Source organism: Saccopteryx bilineata, chromosome 3 (assembly GCF_036850765.1).
Source record: "Saccopteryx bilineata isolate mSacBil1 chromosome 3, mSacBil1_pri_phased_curated, whole genome shotgun sequence".
Lineage (NCBI taxonomy): Eukaryota > Metazoa > Chordata > Mammalia > Chiroptera > Emballonuridae > Saccopteryx > Saccopteryx bilineata.
The window spans coordinates 113990095-114004271 of NC_089492.1; the positions used below are offsets into that span (position 1 = coordinate 113990095).

The 14177-nt window shown below is 36.3% G+C and overlaps 1 non-coding gene across 1 annotated transcript; it reads right to left on the minus strand.

The window, feature by feature from the left end:
- Positions 1-6143: 6143 nt before the first annotated feature.
- TRNAV-GAC (transfer RNA valine (anticodon GAC)) lies at positions 6144-6219 on the minus strand. Its single transcript has one exon. It is a non-coding gene; the product is annotated as a tRNA-Val (tRNA).
- Positions 6220-14177: the final 7958 nt, after the last annotated feature.

Below are 14177 nucleotides of genomic sequence, written 5' to 3' on the forward strand. Positions count from 1 at the left end.
CAAGAACAGTGGAAGAAATAAACAGTAGGTTGGATGAAGAAGAAGATCAAATCAGTGATTTGGAAGACAAGGTAGAAAAATCCCCCACCTAATTAGAGGAGCAAAAAGAAAAAAAATTAAAAAGAACAAGCATAGCTTACGGGGCCTTTGAGACAACACGAAACATAACAACATCTGTATTCTAGGGGTACTAGAAGGAAAAAAGAGCAAAGGCTCAAGAATCTACTTAAAGGAAGAATGACCAAAAATTTCCCTGACCTGGTGAAGAAAAAAGACACATTGTGAAATGATTATCAAATGGTAATAGATGAAGGCTTGATTTGAGGGGGGGGGGGTGAACAACCAATACAGTGTATAGAGGTGTGTAGTAGAATTGAGCATCTGAAACCTGTATAATTATTTTAAACAGTGTAACCCCAATAAATTCAATTTTAAAAATGTAAGCAATGTTTGGAGAGGGGAGGGGTGAAGGAAGGAAGAAAGAAAAGGGAGGGAGGGAAGAAGAATCCATCTTTAATTTTAATGCTTAAAGATAATCACTTCTGAAATTCTGGTGTTTTGTCTTTCAGACATCTGCCTTTATATATAAGCACATACATATATAACCTTACATTAGTATGATTTATTATACATGCAATTTTAGCATATGTAATTTCCCTGCATTCTTTTCTTTAGCTGTTTATCTCCCTCTCTTCTCATAATGTTCAGATAAATAATTTTGAAAGACTGCTATGCATATTTTAACAATTTGTTTAACATTTATTGTTGTCCTTTTTATATACTTCATTTTTATTATTTTATCTTTAACTGAATTATATTGGGGTGACACTGGTTAACATAATAATACAGGTTTCGGGTACACAATTCTATAACACTTCTCTGTACACTGTATTGTGTGTCCACCCCCACCAAGTATACTTTATTTTAAGGACAATTTCAGATTTGCAGAACTATTAAGATAACACAGAAAATGCCCTACCTCCCACTCAGTGTCCCTCATTAACAATTTAGTTAATATAATACAATGTTACAATTAATGAGCCAATGTAAATACATTATCATTAACTAAAGTCTATAGATTTAGATTTTTTTTAAGTTTTTGCCTAATGCTCTTTTTCTCTTCCAGAATCCTATTCAAAATACTGTATTTACATTTAGTTGTCAAGTGTTTTAGGCTCCTCTTGGCTGTGGTAGTTTCTCAGACTTTGTTTTTGATGACCTTAACAATTTTGAGAAGTACTGGTCAGGTTTCCTTTTTGAATTCTGTATTATCCTGGATTCTTCAGAAATAAAGAGCCAATAGGATATGTACACATATAGAAAGAAATTTATTTTAAGTAATTGGCTTTCATGACTATGGAGACTGGCAAGTCCAAACTCTGCAGGATGGATGGCAGGCTGACCTAGGGAAAGAGCCAACATTACAGCTCAGGTCTGAGGAGCCAGTGATGCAGATGAAGTTCAAAGGGAGTTTGCTGGCGAATTACCTCTTGCTCACTCTAGTCAGGCCTTTGAATGACTGGGTGAGGCCCACTTACATTATTGAAGGCAATCAACTTTTTTCCAAGTCCACTGATTTCAATGTAAATCTCAGGAAAAACACTCACACAGAAACATCAAGAACAGGCCAAACCACACTGACACAGTTGATTAACTATTACAGGAGCCTTCCACTAGGAATTTGTCTAATGTTTTTCTTACGGTTAGACTAGGATTGAGTTATTGAGAAGAGCACTACAAAGGTAAAGTACCATTTTTATCACAGGCTATCAAGCACACATACTATCAACAAAATTTATGATTGTTGATGCTGGCCTTGATCACCTGACTGAGGTCGTGTTTATCAGGTTTTTTTCACTGTGACATTACTCTTTTTCCTTCTTTCCATACAGTACACTTGGGAAAGAACTCACTGTGCACAGCCCATACAAAAAGGGAGATACAGTCTCCCTCTTTGAACACAAAATACCTGCATAAATTATTTAAATTTTTTCTGCATGGGAGATTTGTCTTTTGATCTCCATTTATTAATTTATTCAATAATTTATATTATTTTTGGATCATGGATATTCACTTTACACTTTGGATAATCCAATGCTACTTTATTTATTTTGTTGTTCCCATTATTTCAGCTTTGGCCATTGGGAGTTTTTTGAGTTGAATCCTGTGTGCCTATGACATACCATCATTAATATTTTACTTTGTTTTGTGTTTTTGTCTTTGGGCACTTCCTCATTTTCTAGCACTATCATTTTCAGGCTCATCATCTCAAATATATTTCCTACCTTGGTCCTAGAATCAGACATTTTTACTTTTATTGGAAAATGGTATCAGAAATCATCTGGGCATGAGGCATATTCATTGTTACTGGGTAGTATTACTTGTAAGATTTCTCTGACAGAACAGACAATATAGACACTTATATTAATCAGTATACATATATACATATATGTTTACATATTTCAATATCTAACCATCTATATCTGTATTAAACTAAACACAAGTTCATACTGATATGTCCAACTCTAATCTGTAGCACATTGGTAATTACAGCTTCCTCCTCTTGCTTATCTGTCAACTCCAACTCCAACTCCAACACCAACAATAGGAACTTGGCCTGTACAATCTGCCATCCATTTAATTATTCCATTGCAGTGTTCATGCTCAGCATGAAGTGTTAATCAATTCTCCTATGGGAAACCACTTTATCAACTAGAGTATAGTGTATAGAACTTAAGTAGTCTCATTGGCCATTAGTCTTCCAAAATTCCACTTATTTCCAAGCATACTTAGATCAGTATCTTCACCTCAATTCCTTTTACTGAGGTTGTTTTATACACTTGTAATCTAGATAGATTCTTTAGACATATTTCACATTTCTTACTGGGATCTCCCAAACTAAATTTTTAAAATTTACATACATTAAGGTTTACTTTTTGCTCTATATATTTGTATTATGGGTTTTAACAAGTGCATGATGTCATGTATCCACTATTACAGATCATACAGAATAATTTCACTAGCCTAAAAATCCTCTATGCTTTATCTATTCATGACTTCTCATTCTCCCCAAATCCCTATAAACCTATGATTAGTTTATTGTTCCCATAGCTTTGCCTTTGCCAGATTGCCATATAATTGGGATTACACATACATAAACCTTTACATACTGGATGCTTTTATCAATATGCATTTAAGGTACTTTCATGTCTTTGGTGGCTTGATAGCTTGTTTCTTATTTCTCATTTAATATTCTATTGTATTGTATAAATATGCCACCATTTGTTTATCCAAATACTTAATAAAGGTACAAAAATAAACCCCATCATTTTTGAAACTTCTACTTGAAAAATAAATGATTCTGTAAAACCTGGCAAGTAGAGTGCTTGACTTTAGGTTGAATATTTAAAATAACTTAAATGCTGCACACTATTTTTATAATTTTAAGAATGATTCAAAATTCTTATTATTAGAATTTAAAAATATCACTGCCTACTAAAAACCACCAAGTCTTCCAGGAGAGATATGGCGACTCCAGAGTCAGGGAAGGAAAAGAAGATGATGACCCTGAAATTTCTTGTTCAGCCAGAAAGTATGGAGATTCTAAAAACATGATGATATTTCAAAAGGACACAAGAGAAAGCTTAAAGAAGCTTCTGTTGCCCCAAAATGGGATATTATGATTATAAATTTAAGAATGATTCAAAATTCTTATTATTAGAATTTAAAAATGGTTGCAAAGCAATTAAACTGAAATGTTATTATAAATACAATTGTGTTTTAAATGACTAATGTTTGTTTTTCAGGTATGATATATTTTAGAAAAGATGGCTGTATTGACCCAGAGCTAACTGATATGGTCAAATAATATGAGTAGAAAAATAGCCTTTATTTATTTATTTATTATTATTATTTTTTTCCATTTTTCTGAAGCTGGAAACAGGGAGAGACAGTCTGACAGACTCCCGCATGCGCCCGACTGGGATCCACCCGGCATGCCCACCAGGGGCGACGCTCTGCCCACCAGGGGGCGATGCTCTGCCCATCCTGGGTGTCGCCATGTTGCGACCAGAGCCACTCTAGCGCCTGAGGCAGAGGCCACAGAGCCATCCCCAGCGCCCGGGCCATCTTTGCTCCAATTGAGCCTTGGCTGCGGGAGGGGAAGAGAGAGACAGAGAGGAAAGCGTGGCGGAGGGGTGGAGAAGCAAATGGGCGCTTCTCCTATGTGCCCTGGCCGGGAATCGAACCCGGGTCCTCCGCACGCTAGGCCGACGCTCTACCGCTGAGCCAACCGGCCAGGGCTGAAAAATAGCCTTTAAATATGGATAGTGTTGAGAAATACTTTTTCCTTCTCTGGGTTACTTTAATAACTTGGCTTAAGGTTTTAATCCCAGAAAGTAATTATAAAAATAGATTATAACCTATTGAATAAAGTAGAAATCTTTAAGTCCACACTAGTAAAATTTAATAAATGAATAAAGAAGAAAAAAAAGGTCTTTCTTGTAGTAGACTGTTAACGAATACATATGGAAGATGTGATAGAATTAAACAGTGACCATTTAGCAATCATCATAGTCATAATTAGTATAGACAAGAACCATCAATAGATACTAAGGCCAGTGAGAGCAAGTAGGATGAGAAATGAGATTTTATAGTCTCAAAGTATCAATCTATGAAATACTTATGAATTACAAAGGAGTTTTTGGTTTTGTTTTGTTTTTCAGAGACAGAGCGAGAGTCAGAGAGAGATATAGATATGGACAGACAGACAGGAACGGAGAGAGATGAGAAGCATCAATCATCAGTTTTTTGTTGCGACATCTTAGTTCAGGGGTCAGGAACCTTTTTGGCGGAGAGAGCATAAACACCACATATTTTAAAATGTAATTCCGTGAGAGCCATACAACGACCCATGTACGTTATGCATTATTCAATAAAAATTTGGTGTTGTCCCGGAGGACAGCTGTGATTGGCTCCAACCACCCACAACCATGAACATGAGCAGTAGGAAATGAATGGATTGTAATACATGAGAATGTTTTATATTTTTATATGTTATTTTTTTTAATTAAAGATTTGTCTGTGAGCCAGATGCAACCATCAAAAGAGCCACATCTGGGCCCTGGCCGGTTGGCTCAGTGGTGGAGCGTCGGCCTGGCATGCAGAAGTCCTGGGTTCAATTCCGGGCCAGGGCACACAGGAGAAGCGCCCATCTGCTTCTCCACCCCTCCCCCTCTCCTTCCTCTCTGTCTCTCTCTTCCCCTCCCACAGCCGAGGCTCCATTGGAGCAAAGATGGCCTGGGCGCTGGGGATGGCTCCTTGGCCTCTGCCCCAGGTGCAAGAGTGGCTCTGGTCTGGTAGAGCAATGCCCCGGAGGGGCAGAGCATCACCCCCTAGTGGGCAGAGCGTCGCCCCCTGGTGGGCGTGCCGGGTGGATCCCAGTCGGGCGCATGCGGGAGTCTGTCTGTCTCTTCCGATTTCTAGCTTCAGAAAAATACAAAAAAAAAAAGAGCCACATCTGGCTTGCGAACCATAGGTTCCCGACCCCTGCCTTAATTGTTCATTGATTGCTTTCTTATATGTGCCTTGACCATGGGCCTTCAGCAGACCGAATGACCCCTTGCTCAAGCCAGTGACCCCTTGGGTCCAAGCTGGTGAGCTTTGCTCAAACCAGATGAGCCCGAGCTCAAGCTGGTGACCTTGGGATATCGAACCTGGGTCCTTCACATCCCAGTCCAATGCTCTATTCACTGTGCCACCACCTGGTCAGGCAGGAGAAGTTACTTTATAATAGAGAAACCTGGCTTTCATTATTCTCAAAATATTTTTTTTGTTGTATTTTTCTGAAGCTGGAAATGGGGAGAGACAGTCAGACAGACTCCCGCATGCGCCCGACCAGGATCCACCCGGCATGCCCACCAGGGGGTGACGCTCTGCCCACCAGGGGGCGATGCTCTGCCCCTCCAGGGCGTTGCTCTGCCTTGACCAGAGCCACCCTAGCACCTGGGGCGGAGGCCAAGGAGCCATCCCCAGCACCTGGGCCATCTTTGCTCCAATGGAGCCTCGGCTGCGGGAGGGGAAGAGAGAGACAGAGAGGAAAAAGAGGGGGAGGGGTGGAGAAGCAGACAGGCGCTTCTCCTGTGTGCCCTGGCCAGGAATCGAACCTAGGACTTCTGCACGTCAGGCCGACGCTCTACCACTGAGCCAATCGGCCAGGGCCTCTCAAAATATTTTCTTACTGCTCAATTCATATGGATGTGGTCAATCTTCTGATCCAACCAAACTGCTACCCATTGATATGCCCTTCTCCCAAGGGTTTGGACTACCACTTGGACCACCGCTTATTCCCACTCAGCCACTCTCCTTATGTGAAATTTGACCACCACTGGACTCCGTATCCCTCTTTGATAACTTCTTTGTATATTTGTGAATATGTTTAAACCACCCTTTACTAGGATCTGGTTCCCCAGTTCTTTGTTCAGAAGACACTGGGATTGTAACCTTAAGCCAAGTTATTAAAGTAACACAGAGAAGGAAAAAGTATTTCTCAAAACTATCCATATTTAAAGGCCATTTTTCTACTCATATTATTTGATCATATCAGATATGACCCAGATCATATCTGGGTCAATACAGCCATCTTTTCTGAAATATATCATACCTGAAAAACAAACATTAGTCATTTAAAACACAATTGTATTTATAATAACATTTCAGTTTAATTGCTTTGCAACCATTTTTAAATTCTAATAATAAGAATTTTGAATCATTCTTAAATTTATAATCATAATATCCTATTTGGGGGCAACAGAAGCTTCTTTAAGCTTTCTCTTGTGTCCTTTTGAAATATCATCATGTTTTTAGAATCTCCATACTTTCTGGCTGAACAAGAAATTTCAGGGTCATCATCTTCTTTTCCTTCCCTGACTCTGGAGTCGCCATATCTCTCCTGGAAGACTTGGTGGTTTTTAGTAGGTAGTGATATTTAGAAACCAGATCTTCCTTACTGCTTGAGATCTCACTGCCCCTCTTAGTGAACAGAACTAAAAATACACTTAGGCTTTATATAGATAATACTTATGTACACACATATTTACATATTTATTTAAATTTGGAATTATATAACTGGAAACTAAGAGTTCACAGCAATATCTGTGATTATAACAGCTACAGGTTCTTTCTAGATTTCCTCTTTTCCATCTTTGTACCTTGTTTCTCTTCTGATAGTGAGAAACTTAGCTCTCATATCCTCAAAATAATTGTCCTTTTCTTTTTTTAATACACTTGAATGTAATCATTATTCTAACTTCCTTTTAACTAACTGGTCAATGCAAACATTACCAGTAATGGGACAAACCAGTATTATGTAGCACCAGATACAGTATTGAGGAGACCACAGTATTTCTTCTGTGGTAATAAGACTAAAAATGTATAACCGAGGTCTAATCAGTTTGGACCAACCCAAATTGAGGGACAGTTTACAAAATCTCTGACCTGTAATCTTCAAAAACATCAAACACACAAAAGTTAAGGAAATATTAAAGAACTGTTCCAAATTAAGGGAGACTAGAAAAAGCATGACAACTGGGTACAATGCATGATTCTATAATGGATCCTTCTGCTACATAGAAAATTGTTGAGACAATGGAAAAAATTTAAGTGGGATCTCTGGATGAAATTTAATATTGAAGTCCTTCATATTATTCTTGTAACTTTTCTGTAAGTTTTAAGTTGCTTTAAATTAATTTTTCAATAATACTTTAACTTAAACACATAATTTGGTATATAGCATGGTATGTATATTTTGTTAAAACTAATAAAAACACATTCTGCAAGTTAAAGAGGTAAAGTTAGTTGTTCAAACAGGAAGAAAATAGATTCTAAAATGTTTTTATTACAACAAGAATTCAAGTCCCAACTAAAGGAAAAACACTACATTTAATAAATTAAAATGTTCATACTTTATTCTCATTTTAGCTTCATGTTAAATAATAATATAAGATCTCTTCCAGTGTCCATATTTAGATCTTTTATATTAATTTTTTATCATTTAAAAATTTAAAAAAAATTTTAATTTATTGTGTTTACATGAATTCAAGTGTCCCACTCAATATAACTCCCTCACGCTCACCCTCTTGCCCCTCATTACCCCCCACTCCTTTTCCTTTTGGGATTTGCTGTCCTGTTAGCTGTATCTATGTGTTATGTATATATAATTTCACTAATTTCTTCACCTTCTCTGATCTCATCCCCTCATCCCCCTTCCCTCTGACAGCTGTCCCTCTACTTCCTGTGACCCTGCCTCTGACTCTATTCTGTTCCTCAGTTCTCTTTGTTCATTAGATTCCACATATAAACGAGATCATATGATACTTGTCTTTCTCTGCCTGGCTTATTTCACTTAGCATAATAATCTCCAAGTGTATCCATGTCATCACAAAAGGTAAGATTTCCTTCTCTTTCATGGCTGCATAGTATTCCATTGTGAATATGTACCACAGCTTTTTAATCCACTTGTCCATTGATGGACACTTGGGCTGTTTCCAGATCTTGGCTATTGTAAACAATGCTGAAATAAACATGGGAATGCATATCTTCTTTCAAATCAGTGATGTGGTATTCTTAGGATTTAATGCAACAAAATTGGTGGTAACTAATTCCATAGATGGTTGTAACAATTCAAGATAGGCTGAGAAAATTCTATTTCAATATATTAAGGAAGATATCAAATATATTTTCTATAGGTGTTGAAAAGAACAAATAAAGCATCTAAAAGGACTTCTCATTTCTAATTTTTGATAGACTAAGTATCTGATTAAAAAATAAAGTACACTACATTGGAATAAGTCAATGAAAATCATTAGTCTATGATGTCACACAGAAAATGTCAAATGGTTAATGTTTGTTAACTAGTTGCAAATAAACCTATAAAAAGTGATATGTTCAATTACCTAAAATATAAATCAATGACCCATAACTGCAATATACCAGGCAAGTCACAAAGGGTCAAGAAATAGACAGTGGAAGCAAACCTGTCATCATTTGGACAATAAGTTGACTAATGGAACAGAATATGGAGTTTAGAAATACAGTCAAAGTTATATAAACATTGCCTTCCAACAAAAACAGCTTTGTAATTCAGCGAGGGGCGAAACGTCATCAGTTGAATATCCATAATGAAAAAAAATGACCCTTAGTCCCTAATTTACAACATAAAGATCAATTCCATGGGGAATTAGAAATTCCCAGCATAAAAGGTTAATAGGTTTTCTTAATATTTTAGCTTAAAGAAAAGTCTAAACAGAAAATGTAAACTTTTTAAGTCCTCTATAATAAAATATAAAATAATATTGCATAATTTTAGCATGTGCAACATTTTTAGAATACAAAAAGCATTTATCATGAGGAAAAGGATCAATTTAATCAAACATCATTAATTAAGAACTTTTTATCAAAAGACATAAATATCAAGAGGCAAAGCCCAGAATAAGAAGACATTTTCAATACATATATGTGACAAAAGATTTCTACACAGAATATATAAAAATCTCCTACAAATCAGTAATAAAGAAATAGGCAAAAGATCTGAAGAGGTACAGCACAAAGGAGTTTATCTATTGATAAATGGCTAATAAAAAAATAAAACGGCTGTTCAAATGATTAGTTATCATAGAATTGTAAAAGCCACAATTACATACCAGCATACACCCACAAAGACAGCTAAAATCAAAAGGATAAGCAATAGCAAGTGTTGGCAAGAATGATAAACATTTGTAACTATGAAATATTGCTGATGGTTACATGAATATGTTCAGTTTATAAAAATCCTTTGAGATGTGCACTTGAGATTTGTGTGTTTTAGCTTATATATGTTGTAAATTACACTTAATTATAAAGGCTTACAACGATAATTTTTCAATTCTAAAATGACTGTTTTCATGACATTAATACTTCCACCCAAGAGCATGATATATATTTCTATTTGTTCCTAAGTTATTTCATGATAAGACATTTTTTTCTCCCCACAGAGGTCCTACATAATACTCATGACATTAACTTAATATAGGATACTTACCCAAATGGAGGACTGTCACCCTACCACAAGATGTACTATGGAGCTTTGGCATGCAACTTTAATTCATTAAACTGGCCTTTTCCTCACTTATTCAATTCTATATGAATAGGATGATAAATAACATGTAAATTCTTCACTTGAAATAATGGACAATTTTTTTTTTTTTGTATTTTTCTGAAGCTGGAAACAGGAGGCAGTCAGACAGACTCCCGCATGCGCCCGACCGGGATCCACCCAGCATGCCCACCAGGGGGTGATGCTCTGCCCATCTGGGGCATCGCTCTGTTGCAATAAGAGCCATTCTAGCACCTGAGGCAGAGGCCACAGAGCCATCCTCAGCAGCCAGGCAAACTTTGCTCCAGTGGAGCCTCGGCTGTGGGAGGGGAAGAGAGAGACAGAGAGGAAGGAGAGGGGGAGGGGTGGAGAAGCAGATGGGCGCTTCTCCTGTGCCCTGGCCGGGAATCAAACCCGGGACTCCTGCATGCCAGGCCGACGCTCCACCACTGAGCCAACTGGCCAAGGCCATAATGGACAAATTTTAAGATGGTCTAAAACTGATAAAGTCTATAATTCAAAAAGTTTCAATACTACTCTGATATAATTATGTGAATTTCAAAATATTTATAGATTTAAAGCAATTAGATTGTTTATAAACTTGATAAGCAGCATTTTAAATTTCCAAAACTGACTATGGAGAGCTAGTTCATTTTATACAATGCAGAATATCAAAAATAATTTTAAAATCACATATGTAAATTCCATCTTGTTAAAACAGAAATACTCAAACCCAGAGAGTGTTATTTGTGCCCAGCCTTAATAAACACTTAGAAGGGAAGAAAGAGAGTTAAAGAAGATAAGCCAACCTAATTGTTTTGAGGAAGAATTGTAAAAAGAAATAATATGTACACACACACAACAGTATTTAAACATGAACTTTGGTTCCCGAAAGATAGTACATTAATATAAAAGTTACTAGAATGCTACAGACAGACAAATATGGAAATCTCTCATGGAATAGTTTCTTTTATTCAGGAATGTACCTGTAATTTCATAAAATAGATCAATAGAAAAAATGCCATATATTTCAAAGAAAATAGTTTCATGCTGGATTTAAAAGGATCGACATATTCTATAAAGCATTATAACTGAGACCAGTTTACAACATAGGATATGTCACTGTGAGCTCCTCAAGGGCTGAGACTACAGGCCATTCTCCCCCAGTACATACTGTTACACATGGCACACAGTAGAAACCTGACTAATGCTAACCCAACGATAAAAGTGAAATAATAAGAAAACAACCAAAAGCTCTCTGGAGAAAGGAAATTATCTCCCACTGGGTAAGTTTACTACTTTCATTATTAGGGTGGAGTACTTCTACTACTTAGGCTACTTTTAAGAACTAGAAGTCAAGCCAGAACATCAAGTCTGACAAATCAATCACTGAGTTCAGAGAAAATTTTTAAACATTTGTGAAAAAATGATCTTTCCATTCAAATAACAACATAGAGCAGAATGTATACCCTTCCTCACGGACAAATAAATGACTGTTAAAAGATGATGTGCAGTTTGACCAGGTTTTGAAAAATGAAAGGATAATATCAGAGTTAGAGGCCTAAGGTACTCCTTAACATTTAGGACATCAAAGCTCCACCATGCCCCCCTTTGCTTTATAGTTTATAAGATGTCCAAGTAAGAACCTTACTGTGTGAAATAAAATAGGAGAAAATATCCAGCAGACGCTAGTTCTCATAAAAATGCTTCAAATACCATTAAGTGATTTACTGTACTAATCCCATAAACTGATTTGGGATTAGCGTTTTGGAAGGTGAATAGGGTAGATTCATATCCTAGTTAAAAGCTTTGAGCTAGGAATCAATTTGGACATAACTCTGTTCTTTCATTCCTTTTGAGTGCCAAGAGCAGCTTGCCACTTGTCTCAGTGAGAGTCTACAGGAGTTGCCTTGAGTCTGCATCTCCTCCACTTGCCCTCACCTTCAAACAGAAGCCACCTTCCAGGAGCCCCAGAGTGCTCTGAAGATGAATTTAGGCCACGATAGTGACGTGAACATTGCAGCCACAATCTACCAGAAAATAAAAGCATGTGCTTCTTGTAAGGATACCTTTTCTTTGATATATATTATTATTCTAGGAACTACTACATTTCAAAAATATGAATTGTCCCAATTTTTCATATACTATAAAAGGGTGAACTCATGCATGCATCTCACATGTGAAAAAAGCAGAGAAAGAGTCTCTGCAGTATTGTTATCTGCAGTTGCATGTTTTTGTACATATATGTTCAAAATTACCAACTTGTACATTTTGCTCCCCTCTATGAAATTGCAAAAATATCACTTGAATATCAAATTTAACACCCTTGTCATCTTTCAGGTCCCATATCAGAATGTTGCAAATATAGGATAGAGACAAAGCATTCTTTTTAATGTCAAGAACAAGGAAACCAAGAGGCTAGAATAACCTGTTGTCTATATTAATTGGAAAATAAAATCCAGTATTTTTTTCTCTTCTTTACATAAACCTAAAAACCATGTTAACACCCATCCCAATGAAAAACTGATCCATAAGCAAGGAAATAACTTTAAAAATTAGACTTTACCATGTCCTACCATCATTCTGACTCTAACCCTAATGACTGCTCCATAAGAATAATTAAAAACAGCCCTATCTTACTAATTACTGGTACATCTTCTTTGTTTATAAAAGGTTCATTTTTTCATGCTGCAATGAAAAAACTTTGATATGCAAACAATATTTCAGGAATAAACATCACAAATAGAATTCTTCTCAACATAAAGAACAGTGAAATGAATTCAGGACAGGGGTAATATTAACTACTCATAGTTCCATTTACATGGTTTCTTTACAATTAATGAATATTTGAGAAAGGAAGAATCTTTACATGGATTTTGGGGTAACCACATTCATATATAAGAAATCATTTCTCCATTTCATTTCAAAATTATCATTTCCATCATACTGAAAGTACATTTATTTCTACATGTATGTCATCTGATATGCTGGCAATGCCTCCTCCCATTATTGCAGTAAAAACATTAACAATGGGAAACTATTTTGCAGATTATAATAATCCTAAAGGGGAAACTATCACATCAAATCTCCACATTCTCCCATTATTTCTTCTAATGCATTTGACCCCTTATCTTAGCTATCAGTTAATTCCTCATTTTTTAAACTCTACTAATAAGAAGGACAAGGCATATTGACCATGGGCAGAAAGAGTTTTAACCTAGTTGTTGCTTTATTTACCCAGTATTTAGATATTCTGAATTACAGTATGAAAGAGAACCAATCAATATATACTTACTTAAGCTATTGTCTTAATAAAATAATTTTTTTAAAACCCCAACTCTACACTTTACCATTCATGCTTTTATGTATTTGTGTCATGCAAATAATTTTAACAGAGAATTTTATGGTAAACCAAAGGACATAGAAGTAGAAATGGGGAAGGTGATAAAAGATCAGAAACATAGAAAAAAATATGTAACTCTGACCTCAGAAACAGAAAAAACTAAGCTAAGAAGTCACAGTGTGGGACTATTTTTATAAAAGTGATGAATTAACATACCAAATACTAGTATATATCTCTATATCTTAAATTAAAGAGCCTCATTTTGGAGCCTCTTCTCTTATTCAAAAAAGTAACTTTGATATTTAGAAAAGTAACTCTTTGATATTTATAATGTTTAATATATCCTTGGGTTAAAAATATTGAACCCAAGATATTTTCTATAATTATAATATGTGGTAATTGATCCTCATATTACATATTATAGTGTATTTTTATATTTTATTTATTTATTTTATTTTTTATTTTTTGTGTGTGTATTTTTCTGAAGTTGGAAATGGGGAGGCAGTCAGACAGACTCCTGCATGCAACCGACCGGGATCCACCCGGCATGCCCACCAGGGGGCGATGCTCTACCCATCTGGGGCGTTGCTCTGTTGCAACCAGAGCCATTCTAGTGCCTGAGGCAGAGGCCACAGAGCCATCCTCAGCACCCGGGCCAACTTTGCTCCAATGGAGCCTTGGCTGTGGGAGGGGAAGAGAGAGACA